This window comes from Anomaloglossus baeobatrachus, chromosome 7 (genome assembly GCF_048569485.1).
Source record: "Anomaloglossus baeobatrachus isolate aAnoBae1 chromosome 7, aAnoBae1.hap1, whole genome shotgun sequence".
NCBI lineage: Eukaryota > Metazoa > Chordata > Amphibia > Anura > Aromobatidae > Anomaloglossus > Anomaloglossus baeobatrachus.
In genome coordinates, this window is record NC_134359.1 from 291,588,032 (window position 1) to 291,601,543 (window position 13,512).

At 46.5% G+C, this 13,512-nt stretch overlaps 2 protein-coding genes across 4 annotated transcripts in view; one reads left to right on the forward strand and one right to left on the reverse strand.

Moving 5' to 3' along the window:
- PTX4 (pentraxin 4) overlaps positions 1-13,512 on the reverse strand; it is a 67,924-nt gene that overhangs the window by 18,003 nt on the left and 36,409 nt on the right. The window lies entirely within an intron of this gene.
- The window catches only part of SEC14L5 (SEC14 like lipid binding 5), a 56,363-nt gene continuing 44,272 nt past the window's right edge, over positions 1,422-13,512 (forward strand). Inside the window, exon 1 of one of the 3 annotated variants that reach the window (XM_075318425.1) lies at positions 1,422-1,442. The gene's annotated coding sequence lies outside the window, so the exon portion shown is untranslated. Of the gene's footprint in view, positions 1,443-7,795; positions 7,915-12,176; positions 12,265-13,512 lie in introns of those variants that run through there. The other 2 variants (XM_075318421.1, XM_075318419.1) reach the window with 2 other exon arrangements.

Below are 13,512 nucleotides of genomic sequence, written 5' to 3' on the forward strand. Positions count from 1 at the left end.
ACTCACACACACACCCGATCGCATCCACTCACACACACGCGATCGCATCCACTCACACACACCCGATCGCATCCACTCACACACACCCGATCGCATCCACTCACACACACCCGATCGCATCCACTCACACACACCCGATCGCATCCACTCACACACACCCGATCGCATCCACTCACACACACAGACACTGACGATATCGCACTTACGCGCTCACACTCACAACATCCGGGGATATCACATGCTTCTGGCCATGTGATCCTCCGTCAGGTCCTGGAAGATCACAACAGCACATTTTCGCCGCCGAGAAGCAAGCGATATCCCAGGATGTCGTGAGTATGTGGATGCGATGTGAGGTGTGTGTGAGGTGTGTATGAGAGTGAGTGTGAGTGTGATCTGATGTGTGTGTATGTTTGTGTGTGTGCGTGTGGACCTTCCGGCGCAGCAGGACCTTGATGGGCTTGTAACCATGCAAGCATGGTTACCAACGTATCCACACCACTCCCACCACTGCCGTGGGAGCGGGGGCCGGGGGAGGGGGAGGGAGTACAGTACTCACCTCCGTGACAGCGCTTGTAACCATGTGAGTATCCACACCACCCCTTTGGGAGCGGGGGCCGGGGGGGGGGGGGGGGTTGGGGGGGGATAGGGAGTACCGTACTCACCTCCGTGACAGCCGTGTCAGTTAGAGAAATGCGCGGGGGGAGGGAGGGGGTGGGGCCAGAGCTAACGTGCATTGCGTGAGGGGGGCGGGGCGTGGCGTGGCTGAATTGCCAATGCCTGCAGGGTGCCGGGGCTAGAGGCCAATCTGTGGGGGGGGCGGAGCCTGGGCGAGCGGCTGGCCAATCCGTGTGGGGGCGCAGCCTGGGCGAGCGGCCAATCCGTGTGGGGGGGCGGGGCCATGGCGAGCCCAGCGGCCAATCAGCTTTGTGTCACCGTAAGGACACAATTTTGGAGCATGACAGACAGACAGACAGATAGACAGACAGACAGACAGACAGACAGACAGACAGACAGACAGAATAAGGCAATTATATATATAGATTATTTTTTTTTATTTCCAAAAAATACAGGGAAGGGGGTCTTCATTTTGAATCTGGGTGACCTCTGTTTTTGGCACAAGGCATCAATCTATTTAGTTTTTCATATTATCCATGTAAGATTTATACACCTCCTTCTTGCAGAGCTTTGTCTGTATGAAATTAATTGTAGTTTTCTCATTTATTCATTTAGTTCATGGACCAGGAGGCTCAGGATGAACATGTCTACAGATTTGCCGATGATGGAAAATTGCAATGCTTCATCTGTAGTTACACTCTCTGCTGACCCCTGGCACAGCTCATTACAGACCTCCCGGCCATGGCCCGCTGTCGTGGCTCGTCCTAATTTTCGAGCTCTTCTCCTACACTTGTCATAGTTTCCCGATCCTCTTCTTTTTCCTGGAGGTAAAGTGACTTTTAGTTTCTAATTAATGTACTCACATCACACAATGGAGCAGAGGGTCGAAAGCTCGACTGCGGCTTCATTCATTCTCTGTAGAGCAGTGAGAGAAAGCCGAGTGTAATCGTCCGCAGCCCCATACACAGTGAAAGGAGCGGCGGTCCAGCACACGCACCGACACTGCATGCTAACAAGGATGAGCGTTCACCATCCCCTCAATCGATGCAATAATTTAGAATCTCACTACTCTTACAGTAAAGAATCCATTTTCTCACATTAAATAATTCAATCTCACTACTCTTACAGTAAAGAATTTATACTCATTGCTCATACAGTAAAGAATCCATACTCTCACTGCTCTTACAGTAAATAATTTATAATCTCACTGTTCTTACAGTAAAGAATTTATACTCTCACTGCTCATACAGTAAAGAACCCATAATCTCACTGCTAGTACAGTAAAGAATCCATACTCTCAGTCTTACAGTAAAGAATCCATACTCACTGCTCTTACAGTAAATAATTCATAATTTCACTACCCTTACAGTAAAGAATCCATACTCTCACTACTCTTACAGTAAAGAATCCATAATCTCACTAATCTTACAGAAAAGAATCCATAATCTCACTAATCTTACAGTAAAGAATCCATACTCCCACTGCTCTTACAATAAAGAATCCATACTCTCACTGCTATTACAGTAAAGAATCCATACTCTCACTGCTAGCTATTACAGTAAAGAATCCATACTCTCACTGCTCTTACAGTAAATAATTCATAATTTCACTACCCTTACAGTAAAGAATCCATACTCTTACTACTCTTACAGTAAAGAATCCATAATCTCACTAATCTTACAGTAAAGAATCCATACTCCCACTGCTCTTACAATAAAGAATCCATACTCTCACTGCTATTACAGTAAAGAATCCATACTCTCACTGCTCTTACAGTAAAGAATCTATACTCTCACTGCTATTACAGTAAAGAATCCGTACTCTCACTGCTCTTACAATAAAGAATCCATACTCTCACTGCTCTTACAGTAAAGAATCCATACTCTCACTGCTATTACAGTAAAGAATCCATACTCTCACTGCTCTTACAGTAAAGGATCCATACTCTCACTGCTATTACAGTAAAGAATCCGTACTCTCACTGCTCTTACAATAAAGAATCCATACTCTCACTGCTCTTACAGTAAAGAATCCATACTCCCACTGCTCTTACAATAAAGAATCCATACTCTCACTGCTCTTACAGTAAAGAATCCATACTCTCACTGCTCTTACAGTAAAGAATCCATACTCTCACTGCTCTTACAATAAAGAATCCATACTCTCACTGCTATTACAGTAAAGAATCCATACTCTCACTGCTCTTACAGTAAAGAATCCATACTCTCACTGCTATTACAGTAAAGAATCCATACTCCCACTGCTCTTACAATAAAGAATCCATACTCTCACTGCTATTACAGTAAAGAATCCATACTCTCACTGCTCTTACAGTAAAGAATCCGTACTCTCACTGCTCTTACAGTAAAGAATCCATACTCCCACTGCTCTTACAATAAAGAATCCATACTCTCACTGCTATTACAGTAAAGAATCCATACTCTCACTGCTCTTACAGTAAAGAATCCATACTCTCACTGCTCTTACAATAAAGAATCCATACTCTCACTGCTATTACAGTAAAGAATCCATACTCTCACTGCTCTTACAGTAAAGAATCCATACTCTCACTGCTCTTACAGTAAAGAATCCATACTCTCACTGCTATTACAGTAAAGAATCCGTACTCTCACTGCTCTTACAGTAAAGAAGCCATACTCTCACTGCTATTACAGTAAAGAATCAATAGTCTCCCTGTTTTTACAGTAAAAATGGCATAACCTCACTTCTCTGAGTATTCCCCAGAGGGGCGTGGCAGTTATAAGTCCCCTTACTTTGCTGGCAGCCAGACTGGCTTGCAAAGTCTCCTTAAGGAGAATAGTGTTCCCCCGTGGTCCCCACAAAGCTTCTCATGAGCCAGATCAGACACCCCATACTTTGCACTGACGAGGGGCAAGCACCCTGAAACACCGTGTCTGCAATTTGGGATTCTGATCTGGCATATGTCCTAAGTCATATGCAAAGGATTGTTAAAAATCCACATTTGACTTTTAGGATCGCTACTTCCAATAGGTGGCGCTGCGCTAGAGTTTGTCTCCTCTCCTGGAGAGACAATATGAATATTCTCTGAGTAAAGAATCCATAATCCCACTGCTCTTACAGTAAAGAATCCATTGTCTCGCTGCTCTTACGGTAAAGAATAATAGTCTCACTGCTCTTACGATAAAGAATCCATAATGTCACTGCTCTTACGATAAAGAATCCATAATGTCACTGCTCTTACAGTAAAAAAACTTAATCTCACTACTCTTACAGTAGAGAATCCATAATTTCACTGCTCTTACCATAAAGAAGCCATGTTCTCACAGGAGAGAAGCTATAATCTTTGTAATGACTGAGCCCTGTCATTCACATGAGAATGGACAAACCAGGAGAGGTGTGAATCCTGCAATCCATAGGCTCTTATCAAACTAGGAGGAGCTGTAAATCTGACCCCGATTTGTCCCTGCCTGACTGTGGAGGTTGGCACCATAAAATTATGTAACGTCGCCCCCACGCAACATTGGCTGACCCCAAGTGACCTTAATTGTACCCCAACTATAAATAAAGTGTAACATAAAACAAAAATACCCATAAAAAAAGAGCACACAGTGGGTGAGACACAGGGCTAAAGACATGTTCACACAGAAAAGATGGAGGAAAAAGGAAGAAACTCAAAGACTACCGAAAACAGGGAAACCCCCCCAAATCTAAAACATAAGTGAATGGGAAGAATACAGGGAAGGGAAACACACAAACAAACTGCAGGGTGAAACAATAGTGATAATTCAGCAAGAATATCCTTAACTGAAGAGCGGGGTCTCCAGACATCCATCTATCCAGGAATATAGCCAGCAATGAATGCATGTACATGGCGAGTATATATAGCCCCGCCCAAGATGTGATAGGACAGAGACAAAACAAGTGAGTGAGAACACCTGACAACCGCAAACCAAAGAAGAAAAGCAAAGAAAAAAGAACCATTAGCATATGGACAGAGACCGACCAGGCTGGAAAATGTTATCAGCTCAATTCCCGAAACTGAGGCATGACAATTAATGATGGGCCAATCCGAACTGTAAAGTTTGGGGTCCGTATCGGATACCTAGTGTCCATGCACGGACCCCGAAAAAGGAATTTTCAGGAAATCAGGTTCGGAGATCTGGATAATGATAGAGATAAAAAAAGGAAAAAGAAAGAAAATAAGGAATAAAGCAGGAATATTATACTTACTGACCTTCCACGTGGCTGTAACACTGCTTCCGGGGTCACTCATTACCTCTCATAGATATTCACTGCTTCCCCCGCCCACTGTTAGTTCTGGCGTCTGTGACTGCCTGCAGACAGACCGCACCCCCACCCTGTATGACAGTTTTTGTGATTAGTTGAAATCACACACTATCTGCGTCCCTATAGTGTTGTAAAAAATAAATTTACAAAATGGCATAAGGTCCCCCCATATTGTGATAACGAGCGCAGATAAAGTATACAGCTACAGGCTGCAGCCCCCGGCCGTGTGCCTATCTTGGCTGTGTATCAAAATAAAAGGGACCCTTATTAAATAAATAATTTAAAAAATTGGCGAGCATTTTCCCACACTTTTGATACCCAGACATGATTAAGTCAACAGCTGGGGGCTTGTATTCTCAGGCTGGGGACATCCATGGTTATTGGGGCCCCCACAGCCTAAAAATAGCAGCCTGCAGCCGCCCAGAATTGTTGCATCCATTAGATGTGACAATTCCAGCATTTTACCCGGATCATCCCGATTGCCCTGGTGCGGTGGCAATCAGGGTAATATAAGGGATTAATGATAGCTTACAGCTGCTCTAGATTAGTAATGGGGAGGGTCTATGAGATGCCCCCCCATTACTAATACTGTAAATGAAAAGAAATAAACACAAACACCGAAAAAATCCTTTATTTGAAATAACATACAAAAAAATACCATATTTCTCCAAGGTACGAAATAATCCACACGAGGTCTCACAACGATCCCTGCTCTGCTACATACTGAAGTGGCAGCGCGCAGGGACATTAGAAAACATGATCGCATGTTGCTTCTTCAGGCAGATACTGACCGAGCCACAGCAACGAGCGGTGACGTCACTGAAGTTATCTGCGGTCATAGCTGGAGGTTACCATGGTTACTGATCTCAGATGACCTCATTGAACTCAGTGACCTCACCTCACCGTGGGTGTTTTTTTCCCAGGAGATACAGATTTGGTGCTGAAATTTATATGACATATTCCTGCACCAAATCTGCATCTTCTGGCAAAAAAAAAAAATAGTAATCAAAGCGCCATGCGGTTTTGATGTGGTATTGATTTGATTTTGTTGCCAGGAAATGTAGATTTGGTGCAGGAATTTGGTGTGTAAATTCCTGCACCAAATCTCCATCTCCTGGCAGAAAAACGCACCCAAACTGAAATGTCTGCACCAGATTTCTGCACCAAATCTGCATCTCCTGGCAAAAAAAAAAAGTAATCAAAACGCCGTGCGGTTTTGATGTGGTATTGATTTGATTTTGTTGCCAGGAAATGTAGATTTGGTGCAGGAATTTGGTGTATAAATTCCTGCACCAAATCTCCATCACCTGGCAGAAAACCGCACCCAAACTGAAATGTCTGCACCAGATTTCTGCACCAAATCTGCATCTCCTGGCAAAAAAAAAAAAAGTAATCAAAACACCGTGCGGTTTTGATGTGGTATTGATTTGATTTTGTTGCCAGGAAATGTAGATTGGGTGCAGGAATTTGGTGTATAAATTCCTGCACCAAATCTCCATCACCTGGCAGAAAACCGCACCCAAACTGATATGTCTGCACCAGATTTCTGCACCAAATTTGCATCTCGTGGCAAAAAAAAGTAATCAAAACGCCGTGCGGTTTCGATGTGGTAACGATTTGATTTTGTTGCCAGGAGATGTAGATTGGGTGCAGGAATTTGGTGTGTAAATTCCTGCACCGAATCTCCATCTCCTGGCAGAAAAACGCACCCAAACTGAAATGTCTGCACCAGATTTCTGCACCAAATCTGCATCTCCTGGCAAAAAAAAAAAAAGCAATCAAAACGCCATGCGGTTTCGATGTGGTATCGATTTGATTTTGTTGCCAGGAAATGTAGATTTGGTGCAGGAATTTGGTGTGTAAATCCCTGCACCAAATCTCCATCTCCTGGCAGAAAACCGCACCCAAACTGAAATGTCTGCACCAGATTTCTGCACCAAATTTGCATCTCGTGGCAAAAAAAATAATCAAAACGCCGTGCGGTTTCGATGTGGTAACGATTTGATTTTGTTGCCAGGAGATGTAGATTGGGTGCAGGAATTTGGTGTGCAAATTCCTGCACCAAATCTCCATCTCCTGGCAGAAGACTGCACCCAAACTGAAATGTCTGCACCAGATTTCTGCACCAAATCTGCATCTGCTGGCAAAAAAAAAAAAAAGTAATCAAAACGCCGTGCGGTTTCGATGTGGCATCGATTTGATTTTGTTGCCAAGAGATGTAGGTTGGGTGCAGGAATTTGGTGTATAATTTCCTGCACCAAATCTCCGTCACCTGGCAGAAAACCGCACCCAAACTGAAATGTCTGCACCAGATTTCTGCACCAAATTTGCATCTCGTGGCAAAAAAAAGTAATCAAAACGCCGTGCGGTTTCGATGTGGTAACGATTTGATTTTGTTGCCAGGAGATGTAGATTGGGTGCAGGAATTTGGTGTGTAAATTCCTGCACCAAATCTCCATCTCCTGGCAGAAAAACGCACCCAAACTGAAATGTCTGCACCAGATTTCTGCACCAAATCTCCATCTCCTGGCAGAAAACCGCACCCAAACTGAAATGTCTGCACCAGATTTCTGCACCAAATCTGCATCTCCTGGCAGAAACCCGCACCCAAACGGTATCAAATAAGAAATCAGATGAAGAGCACGGCCTCAATCGGTCCATTCTGGCAGCCGGTGACCCCTGATAAGGGGCTTATGATATTTCATCTACTTCTCATTGAGTGTGAAAATCAATATGAAAGGTGATAACGAGCTGATAATGGCCGGAGCCGTCCTCACCGCCGGCTGCATGATGTCACCGCACTCCCAGCACTCAATGCACTTATTCAGGGGGAAATGTGCTGGCTCGGCAGCCTGGAGTTTGCAGCGGCTTAACAAAGCGCTGGGCTGGCAGCCTGGTCTATGACAGACGCGCTCATCTGACTGATGCTGGCACCGAGCGTCCCGTGACTCCTCATCCTCTGCAGTCCCAGCCAGGTAACAGCCGTCTATGGAGACGCCCAGGAGCCCCGAACCTCACACTGCAGCACCGGTAACTATCCCATCATCTCCACAACCATCATCATGTATATATATATAGAGGCCGAGGTCAGCCGCCGCTCCATCACTGATCATCACACATACGAGGCACCAAATCCTAATAACTTTATTATCATACATACCGGGCAAGAAATTCAGACTCAATATAGCCAGGAACCAGCGCCTGTAACTGCTGAGTAATGGAAATACTACATTAACACGCTCCTTGTATATGTATATATATATATAGATATACAGTGGGTACGGGAAGTATTCACACCCCTTTAAATTTTTCACTCTTTGTTTCATTTTTTTCTCATTAATGTACACTATGCCCCCATCTTGTCAGAAAAAAACAGAAATGTAGAATTTTTGCAAATTTAGGAAAAACTGAAATATCACATAGTCATAAGTATTCACACCCTTTGCTCAGTCATATGTAAGTCCCATGCTGTCCATTTCCGTGTGATCCTCCTTGAGATGGTTCTTCTCCTTCATTGGAGTACAGCCGTGTGTAATTACACTGATAGGACGTGATTTGGAAAGGCGCACACCTGTCTATATAAGACCTCACAGCTCACACTGCATGTCACACCAAATGAGAATCATGAGATCAAAGGAACTGCCTGAGGAGCTCAGAGACCGAATTGTGGCAAGGCACAGATCTGGCCAAGGTTACAAAAGAATTTCTGCAGTACTCAAGGTTCCTAAGAGCACAGTGGCCTCCATAATCCTTACATAGAAGAAGTTTGGGACCCCCAGAACTCTTACTAGACCCGGCCGTCCAGTCAAACTTAGCAATCGTGGGAGAAGAGCCTTGGTGAGAGAAGGTAAAGAAGAACTCCAATGTCACGGGGTTCTTCACCAATATCACACAATCAACAGAGCGAGAGATGGGTGAACAATCTAAAGAGCCTTTATTCATTGCAGTCCAGAAGGTCCATAAAATAATCCACCACACAGAGGGTAAAATAGTCCAGGAACACGGATACAGTCCAGTAAACGAAAACATGCCCAGGTCTCTCTGGGGAGCCGCAGCTTCTCCCACAGAGGATAAATCTTCCTGTTTCTCTCTTCTCCTTCTCAGACAGACTGAATATTCCCCCAAGTAAACAGAGAGGTTGGGTGGATTCCAGGCTCCCCTCCCCCAGACTTGGGGACAAAAGCCCAGCAGGGGGTGATTAACCTGCAAACAGGACAATGTACACACAAGGCAAGCAAACAGTAACTGAGCTGAGCTAATTAACCTGCTGACAAGACAAGAAATACACAGAATGAATGCAGCAAAGCTCCTAAAATACAAACCTACACAAAGTGATACACAACCCACAATATCGCACCCAAGATCACTGTGTCTGAGCTCCAGAGATGTAGTAGGGAGATGGGAGAAAGTTCCACAAAGTCACCTATCACTGCAGCCTCCACCAGTCGGGCCTTTATGGCAGAGTGGCCTGACGGACGCCTCTCCTCAGTGCCACATTCTTGAACTGTGTGCCAGGGTTTACTGTGTACTGGATTGCTTTTTTTTACTGAGCACCAGGCTTTAAGCAGTTGAGCTCAGCTTACCTCCTACTACTCTCCTCAGTGGAAGACATATGAAAGCTCGCATAGAGTTTGCAAAAAACACACATGAAGGACTCCCAGACAATGAGAAATAAGATTCTCTGGTCTGATGAGACAAAGATAGGACTTGGTGATAATTCTAAGCGGTATGTGTGGAGAAAACATCACTGCTCATCACCTGTCCATTACAATCCCCACAGTGAGACACGGTGGAGGTAGCATCATCCTATGGGGCAGGGACAGGACGACTGGTTGCAATTGAAGGAAAGATGAATGCGGCCAAGTACAGAGATATCCTGGAAGAAAACCTCTTCCAGATGGTCTGGATCTCAGACTTGGCCAAAGGTTCACCTTCCAACAAGACAATGACCCTAAGCACCCAGCTAAAATAACAAAGGAGTGGCTTCAGAACAACTCTGTGACCATTCCTGACCAGCCCAGCCAGAGCCCTGACCTTAACCCAATCGAGCATCTCTGGAGAGACCTGAAAATGGCGTCCACCAACATTCACCATCCAACCTGACGGCACTGGAGAGGATCTGCAAGGAAGAATGGCCGAGGATCCCCAAATCCAGGATCCCAAGAAGACTCATGGCTGCGCTAGCTCAAAAGGCAGGGAGCGTCTACTCAATACTGAGCAAAGGGGCTGAATACTTATCACCATGTAATATTTCAGTTTTTCTTGTGTAATAAATTTGCAAAAATTTCTATATTTCTGGGGGGTTTTTCTGTCAAGATGGGGGCAGAGTGTACATCAATGAGAAATACGAAATGGCTGCAATGAAACAAAGAGTGAAAAATTTAAAGGGGTCTGAATACTTTACTACTTTAATAATACTTCCTTTATAATATGCTATAATACTGCTACTATGTACAAGAATATAACTACTAGAATACTGCCCCCTATGTACAAGAATATACCTGCTATAATACTGCCCTCTATGTACAAGAATATAACTACTATAATACTGCCCCCTATATACAAGAATATAACTACTATAATACTGCCCCTATGTACAAGAATATAACTACTGTAATACTGCCCCTATGTACAAGAATATAACTACTATAATACTGCCCCCTATGTACAAGAATATAACTACTATAATACTGTCCCTATGTACAAGAATATAACTACTATAATACTGCTCCTATGTACAAGAATATAACTTCTATAATACTGCCCCTATGTACAAGAATATAACTACTATAATACTGCCCCCTATGTACAAGAATATAACTACTATAATACTGCTCCTATGTACAAGAATATAACTACAATAATACTGCTCCTATGTACAAGAACATAACTACTATAATACTGCCCCTATGTACAAGAATATAACTACTATAATACTGCCCCCTATGTACAAGAATATAACTACTATAATACTGCCCCTATGTACAAGAATATAACTACTATAATACTGCCCCTATGTACAAGAATATAACTTCCATAATACCGCCCCTATGTACAAGAATATAACTACTATACTACTGCTCCTATGTACAGGAATATAACTACTATAATACTGCCCCCTATGTACAAGGATATAACTACTATAATACTGCCTCTATGTACAAGAATATAACTACTATAATACTGCTCCTATGTACAAGAATATAACTACTATAATACTGCCCCCTATGTACAAGAATATAACTACTATAATACTGCCTCCTATGTACAAGAATATAACTACTATAATACTGCCCCCTATGTACAAGAATATAACTGCTATAATACTGCCCCCTATGTACAAGAATATAACTACTATATTACTGCCCTCTATGTACAAGAATATAACTACTATAATACTGCCCCCTATGTACAAGAATATAACTACTATAATACTGCCCCTATGTACAAGAATATAACTACTATAATACTGCCCCTATGTACAAGAATATAACTTCCATAATACCGCCCCTATGTACAAGAATATAACTACTATACTACTGCTCCTATGTACAAGAATATAACTACTATAATACTGCCCCTATATACAAGAATATAACTACTATAATACTGCCCCCTATGTACAAGAATATAACTACTATAATACTGCCCCTATGTCCTGCATTCAGTAGAGCTGGAGCTGGCAGGTTGGTGTACTTCCCCTCATGGCCACCAGATGGCAGTCCGCGCTCTCGTTCCATGCTGTGCCTCCGTCTTTCTCACTATCCTCAGTGTTGGGCATAGTGTGGCCTCTGATGATGAAGCAGAATGTAATGAGGGATGAATAGATGAATTGTATAAGTGTAATTAGCCCGGTAATGTGTGCAGCCTCCAGTAATGGCGCCCTCTGCAGGTGTCAGTGCTGCTGGGTCAGCGCCGCACAGTGCGGGTCCCGGGCACATACTTGTGTCATACCGCACTGTCAGTGTCAGCAGCAGCTGTGACAGGACAGGTGTTTGCGACAACTTCCCACCCCCATCTCACAATGGTGCAGCCCTTTCTGTTGGATCTTTGAGCGGAACCGTTTGGAAAATACCAACATGTGGGCGAAGAAAGGGAGGAGCTACAAGGGAGCCAGGTGCACGGGCAGGTCTGGTCAGCTGTGGAGGGGGTGTGATTATGTAGATTATTCTTATATCATTGGTTTGTTATATTTATGGGAAGAGTCAATCACAAGCTCCATTGATTTCAGTGTTCTATTGCCATGGTGATGGGCGGGGTTTTAGCCTTATGTCGTGGTGTGGGCGGGGTTTGAGATGTTGGAGCGAGAATGTGTGACAGCGAAAGAGGAGCCGCCGCCGGCCGGGACAGCGGGGAAGTGACCGAGCGGGACCGGGGCAGGTGAGAGAGCACCGGGGACAGCGGGGAAGTGACCGAGCGGGACCGGGGCAGGTGAGAGAGCACCGGGGACAGCGGGGAAGTGACCGAGCGGGACCGGGGCAGGTGAGAGAGCACCGGGGACAGCGGGGAAGTGACCGAGCGGGACCGGGGCAGGTGAGAGAGCATCGGGGGCAGCGGGGAAGTGACCGAGCGGGACCGGGGCAGGTGAGAGAGCATCGGGGGCAGCGGGGAAGTGACCGAGCGGGACCGGGGCAGGTGAGAGAGCACCGGGGGCAGCGGGGAAGTGACCGAGCGGGACCGGGGCAGGTGAGAGAGCACCGGGGACAGCGGGGAAGTGACCGAGCGGGACCGGGGCAGGTGAGAGAGCACCGGGGACAGCGGGGAAGTGACCGAGCGGGACCGGGGCAGGTGAGAGAGCACCGGGGACAGCGGGGAAGTGACCGAGCGGGACCGGGGCAGGTGAGAGAGCACCGGGGACAGCGGGGAAGTGACCGAGCGGGACCGGGGCAGGTGAGAGAGCACCGGGGACAGCGGGGAAGTGACCGAGCGGGACCGGGGCAGGTGAGAGAGCATCGGGGGCAGCGGGGAAGTGACCGAGCGGGACCGGGGCAGGTGAGAGAGCATCGGGGGCAGCGGGGAAGTGACCGAGCGGGACCGGGGCAGGTGAGAGAGCACCGGGGGCAGCGGGGAAGTGACCGAGCGGGACCGGGGCAGGTGAGAGAGCACCGGGGACAGCGGGGAAGTGACCGAGCGGGACCGGGGCAGGTGAGAGAGCACCGGGGACAGCGGGGAAGTGACCGAGCGGGACCGGGGCAGGTGAGAGAGCACCGGGGACAGCGGGGAAGTGACCGAGCGGGACCGGGGCAGGTGAGAGAGCATCGGGGGCAGCGGGGAAGTGACCGAGCGGGACCGGGGCAGGTGAGAGAGCACCGGGGGCAGCGGGGAAGTGACCGAGCGGGACCGGGGCAGGTGAGAGAGCATCGGGGGCAGCGGGGAAGTGACCGAGCGGGACCGGGGCAGGTGAGAGAGCACCGGGGACAGCGGGGAAGTGACCACCGGGGACAGCGGGGAAGTGACCGAGCGGGACCGGGGCAGGTGAGAGAGCACCGGGGACAGCGGGGAAGTGACCGAGCGGGACCGGGGCAGGTGAGAGAGCACCGGGGACAGCGGGGAAGTGACCGAGCGGGACCGGGGCAGGTGAGAGAGCACCGGGGACAGCGGGGAAGTGACCGAGCGGGACCGGGGCAG